The 19,753-nt window shown below is 35.3% G+C and overlaps 1 long non-coding RNA gene across 1 annotated transcript in view; it reads left to right on the top strand.

Moving 5' to 3' along the window:
- LOC144330545 (uncharacterized) overlaps positions 1 to 14,105 on the top strand; it is a 47,650-nt gene extending 33,545 nt beyond the window's left edge. Inside the window, exon 3 of the long non-coding RNA XR_013396843.1 lies at positions 13,219 to 14,105. This is a non-coding gene — a long non-coding RNA (uncharacterized LOC144330545). The remainder of the gene's footprint in view (positions 1 to 13,218) is intronic.
- Positions 14,106 to 19,753: the final 5,648 nt, after the last annotated feature.

The following is a 19,753-nucleotide window of genomic DNA, read 5'->3' as shown; positions in this document are numbered from 1 at the left end:
GATGCAGAAGGTAGGGCAGAGAGTGATAAATAGCCCTTGGAAGAAGATAAAGGACAAAGAAGTGCAAGCAAGTTACATTATCATTCTTAGGGGTATCAGTGCAGCAGATTGCATTTTCTGAAAATGGCCACAGAAATATGTCCAGTTTCACATGATCTTTCTCACATGTTCTTACAGAACCTTACAATCCTCTCAGCAAAGAATTGGATTCTATCTCCCTTCCCCTTCTAATTGAGTGACTCTTTGTAGGTGTTTTAATGATAAAATGTAGCAGAAGTGATCCTGAGTGACTTCCAAGGCTAAGTTATGAAAAGTAACATAGCTTTCACCTGGCTCTTTCTCTTGAATGTTCACCATTGGAGCCCAGCCACCATATTGAGAGGAAGCCCAGACCACATGGAGAGATCACATGCAAATGTTCCAGGCAACAGCCAAAACTAAAGTCTTATTCAATGACTAGTATCAACCACTAGACACGTGAGTGAGAAATAAGCCTTCGGATGATTCTATTACCCATCCTTCAGACTGCCCAAGATGTTGACAAATGGAGCAGAGGTAAGGTACTGTCACAGACTCTATACAATTTGCAGATTTGTGAGCTAAATAACCCACTATGTTTTAAGAGAGTTTGTTACACAGCAATAAGTAAGACACTCATAAGAAGTATTTGGCTAAGCAGGAGAGTAATAATACTTCCTAATATAGATTATAATACTCAAACTGTTTAAAAACAGTGTATAGGATACAGGAAACTTGTATTTTGGATAAGCCATTGTTTTAGCACAATGCTTACCTCATAGTAGGGATGTAAACAACTTTAATTTACTTGGAAACCGCATTCTGATAAAGCAAGGCACCTGGAATTGCTGTGCTATACTCTCAACCAGAAGATTAAAGAGTCAGCACAAGTCAAGGAGATACCTTTTATCTTAGCATGTGATGGCATTGTTTCTCCTTTCTTTTGGTGGTAGCACCCTACTGTTCTTTATATGCAATTAACAAATTTCTATACCATGTACTTTGAGTTGGGCTGTCACTAGTGCTTTAACCCCTGGCCATATGGGTAAGGTGATGATTCAGTCTAGCTAAGAAGAGTGCTGCATCCCCCCATAGTACAAAAATTGGATCAAGGATGGGCAAGTCACCCAGGCAGAACTAACCAATATTTTCTCTGACTTGGAAAAAGAGGGTCGGCCTCTCTCTCTCTCTCTCTCTCTCTCTCTCTCTCTCTCTCATCGTAAGTTGTAAGAGTACCAGGAGCCATCTTCCATGCCACCTGAGAAAGCCTGATTGAAAATGGAGCCTGAGTAGGGAAGTGGAGCCAGGCCATGAAAAGAGAGAATGAGCCCTTGATGCTGACATCAGAGCCAAGCATGCCTGATACTAACCTCGCCCCTCTTCTTTCCAGTTAGGGAGCCAAATATTTCCTTTGTTTGCTAAGATTTGAGTTACTTGTCATGAACAAGTCCTAATTTGTATTGATGGAGACTGTTTAACCAACATGAATCACTTTGAGAAGTACTCGTGATAGAGACATGAAGAGACTTTACCATGATGTTTTCTTAAAGGTCAAAATACTGAGAAAAATACTGGGTAAAGTTACATTGCTCAGATCAAACTATAGCAATAGTTTCATAGCCAGCATTTATTTAGAGAAATATAATTCAATAATGCTAGAAAATTCTAAATCAAATAAATTCTAACTATAAAATCACAAATACAAATAATCTCAGTATTAGAGAAATGGAGAAGTATCCCCCAAAAATCTGATTCTGTTCCCTGATAATACATTAGTTACCATCTGTTTTGCTACAACACAATGGTTTCATTTCCCCTAAACTCTTAGCTATAAAAAATTGTATTGCAAACATAATCGTTTTAGAGAAAATAGAAGAGGTTAGGCCCTAGACAGTGACAGATTCATCATCATAAACTTTTTTCCTTGCAGATATTTTAATGATAAATGGATTATCTAGCTAGAAGTATATTTTGTACTAAAAGCTAAAACAATAAATTGGTTGATCAAAAATGACAAAACAAACCGAAACACTGAGAAAATCCAAAAGAGCATTGACGAATATGAAAGTATTTCTAGACCACTAAAATACATTTCAACATAGGTCTCAACTGTGAATAATATAATGAGGTATTAACTGAGAAATGGCCAAAGTAGCTAGATTTTTGATTGAGCAAAGCAGTAGGTTCTTTCCTATGTAAATACTGTATCATCTGTAAAGGATAATGCAAACCATCTTTCCTAAATAATTGGTTATGTTCATTGAGTTAAAAAACAGAGGAAAGCTCTTTAAAATGGACATTTGTGTGCCTGATTGATTATGGCTATCTCTGACAAACTTGGGCTTTAAATGATAGCAATAAAAGATGGAATAAGAGGCATGTACACACACACACACAAATGCATTCCAGAAAAGTTGTATGAAGAACTAAAGATTGCCTCAAGAAAATATAAAACCAGAGGTAAAGAGACTTTCAAAAATGCTCATGCTAATAATAACAGTGCAATGCTAACAATAATAGAAATGGCCTTTTTACATATATCTGGGGCAAGAAGAACAAGAAGGAATCAGTCCGCCTCATGCAATAGACAATGTAAAGTTAACAAATGAGAGAAAATGAATGCACTTCTATTTTACTCCTACATTCCATCAAAGAGAATGACTTTTAAACTGGGAAAGGTAGAATAAACATGGTTGAAGGAACTGAAACCTAAGATAGGTGAACAGATAGCCAAGTGCCGAGATGCTGTAAAAAGAAGTTCCAGTCTCTCAGCCTAGAAAGACTTTTTTTCCCACAGCACTAGAGGATGTTTCAGGTGTAGGCATGAAACAGCACTAGTAACCTCTGTGCAGTTCTCATTGGAAGGGACGCGAGGAAGCTCAAAACAGCTAAATATTGTCAAAAAAAATTTAGAGGGGGTAAAATTAGACAGTGGGAAGCTGATTTTTATACATTTAAAAATTCTAGGATTTATTATGAAATTAGTTTAAAAAACATTTAGAGACTGGCACGGTGGCGCATGCCTATAACCCCGCTGCTTTGGGAGGCTGAGGAACTTTGAGCAGAGGATTGCTTAAGTGGAGGAGTTGGAGATCAGGCTGGGCAACAGAGTGAGACCCTGTCTCTACAAAAAAACAAAAACAAAATTATCTGGACGTGGTGGCACATGTCTACAGTCTTAGCTACTCAGGAGGTTGAGGCGGGAGGATTGCTGGAGCCCAGGAGCTTGAGGTTACAGTGAGCTGTGATTGTGCCACTGCACTCCAGCCTGCATGACAGAGTGAGACCCTGTCTCAAAACAAATAGACAAAACAAAATAAAATAAAATAAAATAAAACATTTAGAAAAGAAAGCAATGGTCATTAGGAGTCAGCAGAGGTTCATCATGAATAAGCTATGCACCACTAATGGAATTTCTGTTAGCACGTAAGTATTGTAGAAAAAGCACAACAGTATATTTCAGTTCTTTCACTTCCTAATTGTGTGACTGTGTACATAAATCCAACAGACCAACTTGTAGTAGATGGCCACATAATGTGAAAATTTTGAAAAAACTTGTATAAAACAATTAAGAGCCTCATGGAGGATTAAGGGGATAGAAGATGATGAATTCAAAGAATAGATTCTGGAGCTAGACTGTCTGGTTTTGCCATTTGCTGTGTGACTTTGGGCAAATCACCTAACATCTCTGTACCTTTTTAATATAAAAATGAAAAAAATAATAGAACCTATATCATGGGTTTGTTGGGAAGATTAGATGAATCTCCCTATAAAAAACTTAGAATAGTATCTGGCACAAAATTAGGAGAATACATGTTAACTTTTATTATCACTGATAACATGTTGCAAATTAGGACAAAGTGGAGAAACAAAGTATAGGAAACTGCAAATATGTATACAGATGTTCCCCGATTTATTATGCAGTCCCGATAAACTCATCATAAATTCAAGATATCCTAAATCAACTTACAATGGGCTTATCTACACCATCATAGGCTTAGGAGCATACTGAATGCATATTGCTTTTAAACCATCTTAATGTTGAAAAATCATAAGTTAAACCATGTCTATTTGTGTGGATTGAATGAACACAAATAGATAAAAAGTACTGATCCTTAATGAATTACTATCAGCAACATTTATTCATTTATTTAAATAAGTGTTAACTGAGTACATAGTATGTACCAAGCCCTGAGGTGGGCACTAGGGACACAGAGATGGAAAGATAAAAGGTCTCAGTATCGTGACAAAGAGGCCCTGGTCCTTTCAATGTTTTAATCAGTGACTTACATGCAATGTATGGCACACTTTGAGTACTCCAGATAGAACAAAGTTAGAAGGACATACAAATATGTGGGATGACAAGTCAAAAGAGAAATGGAACAAATGACCTAAATTAAAATGGTACAATTTAAGAGATCAAGCTAAATACTATTTACATTTACAAGTATAATTTTATTTTAGAATAATATATACTTATGTTGACAGATCAGAAATTGACAAAGCAAAAATAAAAAATGAAATATCATCTTTAATCCTGCCACAACCTTCTAGTCTTTATATCACATGTATAGATCTGAATGTCTTCATAATACATACACATATGTATACATGCTTCATGTACAATTAGTGCATATATATGTGAAAATAGTTTTAAATGAAATTGAGTTATGATGTTAATCTATTTTGTAACATGCTTATTTAATCTAAAAATGAATAGAGTTTCATGTCACTAAATTTCCATCAACATAGCATTTAGTACTACCCAGCATAAATTCACTTCTACTCTTACAAACAGCTTATGTATGACAGAGACTGACTGAGACTGACTGCTGCAAAATACGTCCATTTCCTTTTCTTCCTGGGCACACAGCTAGACTACATTTCTTTGCAGCTAGAGGCAGCTCTGTGACTAAGTTAAAGGCGTTGGAAAATGAATGAAAGAGATGGGAGTGTCCCATGTGTGATTTTCCATGCACTTCCCTCTCTCACCTTGGAGTAATTTTGAAAACCTCAAGTTAAAAATGATAAAGCTACAAGATTGAAAGATCTTGAGACCTGAATCATCAGTTAGAGAAAGGACCTTACATGAATAAGAAATAAAATTTTTTCATCTTCCCATCATTGCATATTTTTTTGGTTGTTTATTACAGCAACTGGTGTTACTTTAAGTAATACAGAATTAGTGTATCACTGATTTCACTTTTCATGTTCAAAAATTAGACATTATACCTTTTAAAATGTTACCAACTTATAATGCCTGTTAAATTGTTTCTTCCATTTGAATTCTTTACACTAGAAGAGATGAACTAGGGATGGGTGGCATGTCAAAATTGGCTAACAGTTTCAATGTGACAAAAGACCCAAGGGATTTAGTTAATTAACAGTGAAACATAAACCAAAAACATGATCAGCATGCAAGTGGCATGGGATACTGGTGCCTAGAACAGGGGACAAAATAGCCCCATGAGGTTGTCCAGTGGTCAGACCAGACCGGGACTTCAGTTCTGGACAGCACCCTTCAGAAGTGAGATGAGTGAACTACAGCTCTCAGTGAAAAGGACTGGGATATTTCTTCTGGAATATAGACACCAAAAACAGGTGGGGCTGGCATGACAATAACATTAATGAGGATGACACAAATAGGCATTTCTTTTGGGGTGGGTATACTAATAATTACCCCATCATGAAAACCAGGTAAGTCACTTTTATTAGGGACATTATGATTTAAAACTGAAGAAAAACAGAAAGCACAGCTTACTGAACAGATGTTATCACCCTCTAAATGTCTGCAGTTTGCATGGGTCCCCCACCCAATATATCACAAGACACACCAAAAAAATGCATGTACACACACGTGCAAACACACACACAATCACACCTATTAGCATTTATTGGAAGAAGTTGACATTTTAAGGGCAAAGGCTAATAATAAAAGCTAATTGTATTAAGTGCTTAGTATATGTCAGGCCCCATTCTAATTGCTTCATATGTATGAAATGATTCACAGCAATTCCCCACAATTCTTTAAGGTACATTCCATTATTATCTCTATTGCATAGATGAGAAAACAAGCCCAAAGAGTGGTAAGTAATCTGCCTGGCATCACACAGCTAGTAGGTGGTACAGCTGGGATTTAAACCAAGCAGTCTGGCACCAGAGACCCTGTAGTTAAGTCACAACTTTAAGACTGAGAATTGAAAGCATAGAAGTAAACTAAGAAATAATACATTTTCAGGGAAAAAATTGAGGGAAAATTGCTAATGAGATCTCAAAATTTTGCAAAGTGAATTTTCATGTTAAGTATTTCAATAGGTATATTGACTTACTTGTAGGAATAAATTTTTAAAAATAAAACATGCACATTTATTTATCTTTAGTTAAAGCAATATGCTATAAGTCCAGAAGCTAGGAATATTTTCCTAATAATTGGACTTAATTTTTCAGCTATGCAACAAATAAATACATTGTAATGACAAGATTACTTTTTCATCTGTAAAATGGGGTTATGTGTGTTTACTTTCCTCATTTAATGTTAGAAAATTATGTCGTTTTATTTTCAGTCTTCAAATTAAATCTATTAAATTAGCCTGTCACCTAAGTAAAATGAAAGTCTGTGTCCACATAGTCTTTATCTGCTGTGGCATCTTTCATCCAATTATCTATCTCAGAAGCATTGTCTTGTGGTTGCAGTGCGGAACCACCTTTGAATCCTGATATTGGTACTGACAGTCTGACAGTGCCCCTGCTGCCAGCCTCTAATCTCTACTCCTTCCTATATCCAAAGTGAAAGTAATTTCTTCAAATCTCTCACTCCCTTTCAATTTTTCCTAGGCATCAACTTATATATATTCTATTGTTTCCTTTACCCAAATATCTAATATTGGTTTAAGGTTCTAGCTAAGAACCACATTCCCCCAGTCTTTCTCCCTCTGTGCATTCTTACTTACGCTCCTGTGTATCCATGCCATGGCTCTTTCTTCTTTAGAAAAATTCAAATCAAAATGTACCTTTCTGGAAAGGCTTACTTTTATAATTCCTGTTAGCCATTGTATTAGTCTGTTCTCATGCTGCTAATAAAGACATATCCAAGACTGGGTAATTTATAAAGGAAAGAGGTTTAATGAACTCATAGCTCAGCATGGCTGGGGAGGCTTCACAATCACAATGGAAGGCAAAGGAGAAGCACAGGCAGGTCTTATATGGCAGCAGGCTAGAGGGCTTTTGCAGGGGGACTCGCATTTCTAAAACCATCAGATCTTGTGAGACTTATTTATTATCAGGAGGACAGTATGCAGGAAACTGCCCCCATGATTTAATTATGTCCACCTGGCCTTGACACATGGGGATTATTACAATTCAAGGTGAGATTTGGGTGGGGACACAGCCATACCCTATCAGCTATGACCCTGTCTTTACTTTGTATTACCTCAACATGGACTTGGTATTTTTATTTGTTTATATTGATCAAGTTTTATTTTCACAATGTCATTGGGATGATGTTTGTGGATGGACCAAAGAGACTCAAATGTTGGTGAGTGGTCCATCTCTTTCAAGTCAGACTCAATAAAACCCAGAGACAAATATAGAGTGAGGTGGAAATGGGATGCAAATTCCACAGTATTTCAGAGTAACACATATCATTGAAGTTGGAATTAATTTGTGTTGTCATGGAACTTGGAAATTATCATATTCTTCCTATGGTATAATTAGATTATAAATAATTATCTATCTTCACAGAGATTTCCACATGGTAGTTGTTCATTAAATAAGTTATTAATATTTCCATTGTTTTATCATAAACATTTACAATAAAAAATCTATTATGTTTCAGTTACATATTTTTAAGAAAATAGTGGTTTCTGATGTGGGTCCTAATACCAAGAGGTTTCTAAGAATGTAATCAATGTTTATAATAATCTGGACCAATAAGTGCTTAATAATAATATGTGATATAATCAGTTATAAAAATAATAATACAAACCAAGAACTAGAGGAATCTTAATTGATCATTTCCTTAATAAGCCCTTCATTGCATGTGAATCAAGTATTTACAAATAAAAGCATGCATTTGTTGTGTTTTGCAGCAACATGGACAGAGATAGATAAGGGAACTAACAGGAACAGAAAACCAAATGCCGCATGTTCTAGCTTATAAGTGGAGCTAAACATTGACTACATATGGACACAAAGAAGAAAATGACAGACACTGAGGCCTACTTGATGGTAGAGAGTGGGAGGAGGGTAAGGACTGAAAAACTACCTGTCAGGTACTATGCTTATTATGTGGGTAATGAAATAATCTGTACACCAAACCCCTGTGACATGCAATTTACCCATATAACAAACCTGCAGGTATACCCCTGAACCTAGAATGAAAATAAAAGTTAAAACAACAACAACAAAAAGATGCATTTGAAATTAGATCAAGAAAATTATATATATATACTATTCAGCCTTAAAAAACAAAGGAGATCTTGTCATTTGTGACAATATGGATACACCTGGAGGACGTTAAGTGAAATAACCCAGGCATTGAAAGAAATATCACATGATCTGACTTACATGTGGAATCCAAAAAAACTTTAACTCATAGAAGCAGAGAATAGAATGGTGGCTATCTGGGGCTGGGGTTAGGAACCTTGGGATTGGGAGAGATTGGGCAAAGGGTATAAAATTTCAGTTAAACAGGAGGAATAAGTTCAAGAGATCTATTTTATATCCTGGTGACTATAGTTAACAACAACATATTACGTATTTGAAAATTGCTAAAAGAGTAGATTTTAAGTGTTCGCACCACAAAAAATAAACATATGAAGTGATGTATATGTTAATTAGCTTGATGTAGCCATTCCACAGTATATGCATATTTCATAACATCATGTTGTATACCATAAATATATACAATTTTAATTTTTCAGCTGAAGTATTTTTAAAAACAAAAACCATGCATTAGTTTTGCTTTTATTTTTACACAGGATAAGTGTTTATTTAAGTGTATACTTTTCTAAAATATAAATGAACATTTTAGAAAATAAAAATGATTTAACTTTTATTTTAATTCTGGACTTCAGAGTGACACATCTTTTTAAACACTATATTAATTTTTCCTTAATAATTCCTTCTCCTATCTTTCAAAATTATATTCATAAAATATATATGATTTAAATTAACTATTTACCTGTACTCCAAAATCATAGTTTTGATCCCTATTTCCAGTCTGCTGCTATAGAGGTTACAAATTAAGAACCAGAAGTTTTGATGACTGTATGTCATTTTATATGAAAGCAGCAGTGTCAACAAATTATTTCTCCTCTAATTTTTAAATCTTTTATGAGATTTGCATTAAATATAGAGAGACTATTTTAGAAGATTACAGTGGTTATTTAAGAACCTGAAAAAAATAAAAAAAATTAAATTTTATTACTACCAAGTGTTTGAATAGAAATACCTAACATATGTAAGATACAATACACACACACAGACACACACACACACACAAATCTTTTTTTCAGTCCCCTCTCTTCTTCCAGTAGTAGTCTCTTATAAAATAATGACCAAATGTCAACACATAAGAATACTAACTTCATGACAATGCTTCAGGAAATATACTATTATCGTAACTCCTGGATGTCAGTATTATTTTTGTAATTACAAAAGTGAGGAAATCAAGCTCTATTATTAACATCATAAAGATGATATATGATCAGTCGCAATTAGAAACAACAGTTGTTTTTCTTTAGTTATTTCCTTAGTAGAGAAAACACCTAAACTTCTTTTGATTAATAAAGACTGCAGTTATTACATAAAAGGCTGTGGAAGATTTTCTAGGGAGATTTTGAAGATAGGGGAACGTTATTTGGTTTAAGTATCATTCTCCAGTCCAGGTATCTGGGAAGGCGTTTTTGTTCCAGTTGCCCTTTTTTTTCAAGCACAACTTGATGTTCCCTGAGAGACTCTAATTCAACTATTTTTAAATATAGGTGTCTACACTACACATGTAAAATTTTGGGTACCTGATATCAAAGATATGGTTAAGCTGTTTATACTTGAGAATTACTAATTTGGAAAATGTCTGCAAGTATCTTCAAAGAAATGAACTCTAGATTCATATGAAAGAGTAACTGGATACTAATAAAATGTGGACATTTTACAGCAAACTGTTGCCCAGGAAAGACCACTTAACACATTTAGGTAAGTAACAAAATTATGATCCCTCTTTGGTGCCCAGAGCAGTGTAAGGATAAATAGAAGATTCTCAATGGCTACTCTAGATTGATGAATGCCAATATTCAGTGACCCATGGTGACAGCTTTTGGGAAGCTGTTGTGAGGAACAATATATTGGAGAGTTTCGCACAAAATATGAACAATTAAAAGCGCTTTGAACCTTTTTTCCTTATCAAAAGAACCACCTGACCTGAGAGCAATTAACAGAAAGGGGAAAAGCGTTCAAGTATGTTTTCTCCAGGACTGAGTAAGTTTAAATCTCGTGGAGTTAGAGCAAGAAAACGCGATGGATAGAGAAAGAATCATTAAATATTTCATTTTTGAAGATGTACATGATATCTCTACATCTGTGAGAAACATGCAATTGACACGTCTGACTCTTTGCAAGTGTAGGAGAGGTTTAAGTTTTAGAATATGGTGGCATCTGATGAGAAAAAAGCCAACTTGGAGGTGGTAAATTTCATCCAATTACAAAGAAAAGAGGAAGGAGAACAGGGGTGATGAAGGAATCCATCCATCATGCACAATACAAATAAAGGCCTGTCACTCATTTTCCTAATGTCAAAAAAAGAACTATTTAGTAATTTTTGACACCAAGGAAACCATTTGTAATAGCCTTCTTCACTTTTCAATTCATCCTTAAATTTAAAAGAAAAAACCCCATTTAATTGTTTCTATTATGTCAGTTCATCATTTATGAATCCATGTCAGTGTCTTAGCTTTTTCAGTGAAATAGCTAATTCATATCGTATTTGTAGTCACCACTTCATAGTGAATCACTGCTGTTTGACTTAGCCTGTCATCTGACACAGAACATCTCAGAACCATTTGCATCACTCTTCTTGCTCTGATCTGCACATATGGTCATAATTAGGAATGTGATACATTATATTTATTTAAAATACTCAGTGAATTTAGAATATAATAGTGAAAACAGCATAACTCATATGTCACAAGAAAAAATTTGTGTTAAACCACATGAACTACGTTACAGCTATTAATTATGTATAGATAAAACACCAATGATTGGGGATCAGAGCATAAGTATAAAATATAATTTTTATGAAAACAAATTTACAATTGACATATTTATAACTATCTTATATAGAATGTTGAAAATATGAACTAAATGCATACTGTAGCATATTTGAGTTTTATATCAAAATTTTCCTTTTCAAAACAGAATACCCAGAAGTTTCCTTTCCCTAAATATACCTGCAATTTTCAAGTCCTTTTAATTCATGCCTTTAAATGAAATGGTTGAGTATACAAGGTCAGTGAAATCGTTATTTATGGTTGAAATGTTTTTGCTACATCTATTTTAAGAAGGGTCATTTTTCATTTCTTTTTTAAAATTGGTTTAAACTGTTTAGCTGACTATACAAAATTACTCAATGTGCAACTAGCAGTTTACTCCATTTACAAGCCTAGGTAGCCTAGGAATTATTTAAGATTTTACAATTAAGATGATTAACTTAAAATCATATGATTTGATTGTTCTCATGTTTATAGTAATCGTCATTTTTTAAATTATTTTATTATTACTACAAAATATTTTCCTCTTAAATGTGTTTCTTACCTCTTTATTTGTTTTGGTTTGTTTCTGAGGAAAAACTACAATGTCAATATTTCATTGCTTACCTTTGCACATCAATGCCAATATTTTATGTTAAGATGACCTGTAGTTATGGAGATCCTTGTTTTGTAACTGAAACAAATGTCTTCAAAGAATATCACTGCTTCCTGCTTCATTTTCCCTAGGAAATGCATCACCCGACTTAGTTGGTATTTTAAAAATTATTATTATTTTCCCTTTTGAAGTTCTGCTGAATTCAAAATGAATAAAAACTACTTAATGGTGAATATTTTTAGATATTCAAATGCACATTTTCTATCCTGGTCAATATTAGCAACTCTTCTCCAAGCTAAGAAAGCACATCAGCCTTGTCATGCAGACCAGCATAAACTGCAGATTTGTGAGCATCTAACCGCAGGAAGAACGCACTGCTGAAGCTAAACTAGACTATTAAGAAGACTTTCAGTGCTGGCCAGTGTTCTATTCCAGGAGTTAGAGAATTAGCACAGAATATATTTATTTCAAAATTTTAAAAGAAGACATTAACAACTAAGCAAGATTTATTAATTCTACTTGGAAATTGCAAGAATCCTGAAAGTGAAAGCTGCTATATTTGTGATTTTTTGAACTGCACACTTGGTGGAATGACTCCCACTACTGACCCTTTTCTAAGTCAAAGGGGATTTCAAAGTGTAACTATTTACAAGTTAAAATGAGAAGGAAGCAAGTCTCTAAAAAATAAGAGTTTATCGTAAGACTGAGGAAAATAGTCAAAACAATGACTACTGAGAAAATATTATGATTATTATATTGTTATTATTTTTGCCCAAGGTCTCTAGGCATTTGAAGAAGAAAGATTAAACAAAAACAAACATTTCATTTGTAGGTAGACTCAAAAAATAACTGAGTAACCTTGACCTCCATCAGCACACAAAATCCTACACAGCCAATGACAGACTTCATTGTTTAAAGACTACTTGGGAATGATTAAGAAAAAGATGATGTAATCTAATATGTGATAAAGAGAGATATAATATTCTCTACTGGAAGGCATTCCTATCATGTCATATCAAAGTCTAGCAAAACGTTGAAAGTTAGAAATGTTATCAAGCATTAGCAGGCATTTAAAGAACGTCTCTTGAATATTTCTAGCATAAAAAAGTATTTCATGTGATGTAAATGAATGGTAATTTTCTGACTTTAAAAGAGAGCTGTGCCAGTACATTTCAGTGTTCTGGACCCAATTCTGCAAACATGGAGACGCTTTCAATTTGCTCTGCCTGCCTTCCCGCCTTAGATGGCTGCGATTGCAGCGAAATTAATCCATTTAAAAATCTGCGGCTTAAACTTAAGGATTTTCAGTTTTTTCCCCCTTCTCTCTTTTTTTTTTCTTAGAATATCAATAAGTTCCAATTGAAGAGCGGATTCTTTTGCAATTCAGGCATGTGCCGGCGATAACGGGCGAGTTGGCATGAAGAGAGGCAGAGATGGATTAATTATGCAGAGAACATGGAAATTCTGCTTATCATCGGCTAGCAAAGGAGCCCGGCTCACATAATCAGCAAACGAAGGGAGAGGAAAAAATAACAATGCAATGGCACCTTCCAGCCCATCATCAGGATTTTTTCTACCCCCTTGTAATTAAAAAATAACATACACTTATAGCCCTATCTCCTGTGCAGGCAAAGAGTGGATGTCCACAAAATAATTGCACTGGGATATTAGAGCTGGCGACACGGGCTGTCCATTCCGGCTTGCTCTCCTGCTCACCGTCTCTTTCTCTTTTGGCCTCTCAGGCACTTTGCTTCTGAACCCAGTCCAAATCAGAGAGATGTCTCAGGTGACATTCTAGCTCGGTTTCCAAAAATCCCAAATTGGTACCTTATCATGATCCAAGCAAACATACATACATATATGATAAATATTTGGAGGGCTGACTCCAGGCGAGGCTTTGGAACTGATCACCTGTGGACTATCTGGTCAGTTTCATTGTTGATGAAACATGTCCAAATAGCCTTCGTTTTGCAAAGTGACTGGATTAAAATGGTGGCTGTGAAACGGCCGTGCTATCTTCTCAAATCATTTAACTTATCTACAACTTTTTGTTTCTATTCCCTTTGCCAACTCGTTTTATAAACGTAAGTTAATGATTGCAGTGTTTGCGCCTCAAAATCAGAATTCACAATTCTGTATTGTCATTGTAAAATCTGACAGCTCAATGCCTTGTATTTCTCTAAATGCCAAAAGACTACAATAAACCTAGTTTATTGCTTTAAAGAAAATCAAATTGAATCTTACATTTGCATTCATGTGATTTCTAATTCTGAAAACTAAAATGTAAACACATATGTTAAATAATGATACTCCTGACTGAATGCCGTTGAAGTAGGTTTTGCTGTTGTAATTGTCACTCAAATAATTTGACCTAATTACAGACATAAGCCCGAAGAAGCTCTCTGGCCATGTGAGAGGCCATTTCTTACTGAAAAGTTATTGGTGAGCTAGAGAAACAGAAAGATAAATGTAAAGCTGGAAAGACAAAAATTATACAACACATGAAGGAAAGATGTTGTTCCAAAGTGCAGTAAACTGAATTAGAAAGCTGGCAGACTCTAGAAATGTAATTTATTCATAGAGTTCCACCAAAGCAGGGAACCAGTGTGGGGCGCAGTTTACACGCTTGTGGGAATGTTTTAAGTGACAGTGACGATAATAGACTGATTTTTTAAAACTAATTATTTCCATGTCTATGCATGTGGACACACATACTCTGGTATATATGAATATTATCAAACACAAACACTGAGTAAAGGATCGAGCAAATGTTTAGAGATATTTATGATTAGGGACTTTGTTAGTTTCTGAGAGCGGAGGGAAAATAAAATCAGAAAAAAAAATACTCAAATGGGGGTTGGGTTAAGGGTGAAGAAAGGGAAAGAAAAGACAGAAAATCCCACTAAAGAGAACAAGAGAATAAAAATATGAGGAAGAGAACATTATAATTGTGACAGTCAAAATTATAATTTTTATGTCTAGTTATTGTATAAATGTATACATGTAAGATATTAAATATATATAGGAACCTATAGAAAATAATTCAAGTGTATATCCCTACACCAAGAGTTATCCAAGTGCATAAGGAAACCGCAGATTTCTCAGAGCAGAATATAATTTTCTAGGGATTTTGGAGCACAGCCACACAAATCAGGGGAATACAGCTGGGATAATTTGGCCATCCATTACTATTTAATTTCTACCACCTTCCTACCATTTAGTCCCCAGGAAACGTATTTAGCATCTCTTTGACCTAGCTTCTTAAGTGCACTCCTACTATGATAAAACCTACCCCCTTTGAAGTTCCTAAATTAAAGATACTGAGGAGCTGGGTGCTGTGGCTTATGCCTATAATGCCAGCACTTTGGAAGGCTGAGGCAGGAGGATCACTTGAAGCCAGAAGTTCCAAACCAGCCTAGGCAACATACAAGACCTGTCTCCACAAAAAATAAATAATAAAAAATCTAGCCAGGGGTGGTCGCATGTCTCTGTAGTCTGAGCTACTTGGGAGCCTGAGGCAAGAGGATTGCTTGAGCCAAGAAGTTCCAGGTTACAGTGAGCTATGATTCTACCACTGCACTCCATCCTAGGCAACAGAGCAAGACCCTGTGTCAAAAGAGAAACATTAAAATGAATGAATAAATGATACTGAATAATCCATGAGCAGTGATGAATAATTCTTGCCAGGACCAATTATCAGACCGAATCTGGTGATTTTTTATATTAGAAGGAGACAGATAGTCAGAGCTACCTTCCCAAGATGACCCTAAACTATTATGTAAAGTTTTGTTTTCTTAGCAAAATAAATTACTGAACTCTTGGACTCGCGAGAAACTTATATTCTTCTAGGATCAAAATATTAAGAGCTAGTTCAATTCAGTTAGACACTAGAAAACAATGTACTCCAGGCTTACAAGATGAGCAGAGACTCATCTCAGTTAATATCCAGAGCGACAGGTGGTTCTTTAGATGTGGTTCTCGCTGGGTGGTCCAGTGTTTTTTTTTTAACCCTGGCTGCACAATAGAATCCTCTGGGAAGCTTTTTAAAAATACTTATGCCTAAGCCACACCCCAGATATATAATTTTTTTAACTTCCCAGGAGATTCTAATGTGCAGCCAGAGTTGAGGACCATTCTGGCTAGGTTCATTCATTGCCCTGCATTGAAGTCCCTTTAAAGCACCAAATATCTTCAAGACTAGGGCAGTCAGTCATCAAAGCAAACTAGGCTATGAGCAACATGGGGCAGGAACCATGCTGCTTGGTCTCCTGCCTCCCCAGCACCTAGCCCAGTGCCTGTTACGTAGAGGGTTCTCAAAAATAATTTTTGATTGAAAGAATAAAGCAAACAGGAGCCAGAAAGACAGAAGGCTTTACATCCACCTGTCGTCACAGCTGTCTTCTCTGCCCTACATCACGCCCCATAAGTCTTGATAATTTGGAAGACTTCTCAAGGTTTTCTGAAAGCCTGTGCTGAAACTTTATAGATGCAGCATACTTCTATAATCTTTTATACATTCCTGAAAACATGTCTTAACATCTTTTACAAGAGAAGGTAGATAATAGAATTCTCAGTAACCGTAACTGTAAATGGATTTGTAATCTACCCATGATTAAAATTATTTTCATCATGAAGTAGAATCCTCATTATTGTTACAATTTTAATATTATCAACTCCAAAGTGTCTTGGTGATTGATAATATAGACAGCAAAACCCTATATTATAGTAATTAAACTTAAAATGAATCAGCCATCCTTATATGTCTCAGTATAGTACCTGATTATTTGAAAACAATTATCTTTGCATGTCACCTAATGCCAGACAGCACTTGGAGCTGCTCCCAGGGATTGTTCTGGGTCACAATGCTGCTGCCTAGTCTAAATACACAGACACTGTGTCTTAGGTGCCACGATGAATATTTTCTCCATTAAAATACATGGCCACCACAAAAGTGAGCTCTCACCCAGAAGGAATGCAGGCCTGCCTGAATTAGGAAACCTTTGAACAAAACCTTCAGGCTGAAATGAGCATTCATCGTGGGCAACTCTCACTGACTTTAAAGGAAGGCCGTTCTCTAGGAAACCTCAGACACCATGGGCCTAAGAGCATGTCTGACTTTGTGGATGAGGTTTTTCTTTTCTGATCAGAGCCAGGATGTAATGCATAATGCTTTCTTGATTGGACTAATTGCCCTTCAAAGGAAATGTCTTTCTTCATACATTCAATTAAATAAACTATTACTATAGTTCCCAATGTTGTCCCTTATTTCCCTAGTTAAGATGTTACAGGAACATTCATTTCTCCATGCAGGAAGAGATTCCCCTGCTTCTCTTAATCTTACACTTTTTTGCAATCCTTTTTAATGACAAAACCCCCCTTTACTGAATGCTCCATCCCACCACCCTCCCCACACACATTTTGGAGAAAAAATTAATACAAAAAATTCTTCCATACTTGGTTCATTTGCAGATTTCACCAGGCTTGCAAAAAGCACACCTGTTGTGCTGTCTGGATTTCCTTTTCTGATCATAGGCTTCTGACAAAGAGGGGGGAAAAGAAAGATTTTTATCAAACGCTCTTCACCGGACAATGAATTTTCTTCACCATTTGAATGTATCTGTGGAATGCCTGAGTGATTCATTACAGCAGATTCTGAAGTATGACAATGGGCCGCAGAAATGACTGATGGTATCTTTTTCCTGATTTCATTTCCCTGATCCTCTTCATCCCTTGGCCTGTGTACCTCGATTAATTAGAAACCAGGGATTTTCACTCATCAGCTGATGGGTTTCATGCTCCACTCTGTCACAAATCTGCTGCCTGCACTATCTCTCTTACAGCCGGTGGCTGCTTTAAAAACTTTCCCTTCTTTTTTTTTCTTTTTTCTTTTTCTTTTTTTTTTTTTTCCTTTTTTGAAGCAGTGCTTTGTGACTACAGGTTTAGGTCTTTTAAAGATTCAGACATATTTTTTAAAAAGAGATTAAAATTAAAGTAGAGAAGATTCAAAATCTCTGATTAAGTTAATCCCTATCCAAATGATACTTGTCCAAAAATGAACTTTTTGAAGAGATAATAATATAAATGTTTCATAGCTCTCAGCAAGTTCTTTTCCTAAGATATAATAATTGAAGTATTATAAAAAGACTGAAAAATATATAAATGTAATTTTTATGTTTGAGCCCCAAAGCACTTGTGTTTATTTCTCATGCATTTGGGGGTACTCATGCTATATTTTAAAACTCAATTTCATTCAAATTCTAGTTGAATAAACCATTTAATAACAGCATCCTGAAATAAATCATTGAGTCATTATTGTTTCTGGAGGAAATATTTTATAATTGAAATATGTTCTCCCTTAGGGTAGATACCAAATTAAATCACATGATGATATAATCCCCAAGGAAGCAAATCATAATTAAATAGTATTTCAAATGCAGGATACTTGATAGCAAAACTCTCTAAAAATCTAAAACAATGTGTGATTCAAAGGTAAAAACATAACTTATTCTTACCCAAGAAAAGTAATAGCTACCTGATACTACAGGATTATTTACTGGAGTATTTTTCTCCATATTAACTTATTGTTTTATTTTATTTTATTTTTTGAGATGGCATTGCACTCTGTCGCCAGGCTGGTGTGCAGCGGCGCGATCTCAGCTCACTGCAACCTCCGCCTCCCGGGTTCAAGTGATTCTCCTGCCTCACCTCCAGACTAATTGGGACTACAGGCGCGCGCCACCACACCCAGCTAATTTTTGTATTTTTAGTAGAGACAGGATTTCCCCATGTTTGCCAGGATAGTCTCGATCTCTTGACCTCGTGATCTGCCCGCTTCAGCCACCGAAAGTGCTGGGATTACAGGTGTGAGCCACCGCACCCAGGCCCCATATTAATTTATTTAAACATCAATTTTGAAAGGAGTCACAGAATTAAAAGAAAATTTCTCCATTTTAAAATGTGAGACCCATCAGACATAAAGAGATAAAGTATATATTTGATATATATATCAAATGTATGTATGATATATATGTATACTTTTTCTACTTATCATGAGAAGTAATATACATTTCCATAGTTTTGCCCACAGTAAAAGATTTAGCATCAGAGATTTCATTCTGCATGTCAGTTTTTCATTAATTTTGAAAGTCATAGTAAGAAAAAAATAGGAGCTTGCAGAGAATAACTAACCCTTGCCATCTGAAGATCAATGTCCTTCTGTCCACACTTGCCAAGAAAAGACTGTACTCTTGATAACTATTGAATGACCAAGGAGAGCCCTGATCAGTTTTGAAGGTAAGATTTATCTATCATGACTACTTCAAAGGAAACCACTACTCAACTTAGAAACTCTTTTATTCAGGGTTGGTGGCAAAACAAAAGGTACAGCAGGAAGAGCTACCATGTTTATGTTTCAGAGATATAAGAAGGGATACACCCAACTATGCTATAAAATCTTTGTAGCACCTTTATTTACATATATTGAAATCCAAATTACCACTGCCGTTGGTTACACAGCTCTAGTCAATAGTGCGCCACAAAATTGAATTTTTTTCCGGGTGCGAGACTAAATTTTTCTTGTTGTTGAACTGGTCTACCATAAAAACTTATAGATTTGAAGTAAAGTGGATTTCATAGGATTCAGATCAATTTATCTTCCTGTTGTATTTTTTAAAACCTCAGTAATATTGAAGAGGGACATGAGAGAGGTTGGGAAAATATGCCTTCAGCTTACCTAGATGTAAAAGAAAACCCATTACATCTTTGAAGTTATTAATATCTCTTTTTAAATCATACCTGGCTGTGAGTATTCTTTGAAGAAGAAGAAAAACAGAATTATAACAAATTTCAAGTAAACCTCATTAGAAGTTGGAAAATG

Source organism: Macaca mulatta, chromosome 8 (genome assembly GCF_049350105.2).
Source record: "Macaca mulatta isolate MMU2019108-1 chromosome 8, T2T-MMU8v2.0, whole genome shotgun sequence".
NCBI lineage: Eukaryota > Metazoa > Chordata > Mammalia > Primates > Cercopithecidae > Macaca > Macaca mulatta.
Note: the sequence above shows the minus strand (reverse complement) of the source record. Positions and strands in the feature narration are given on the sequence as shown.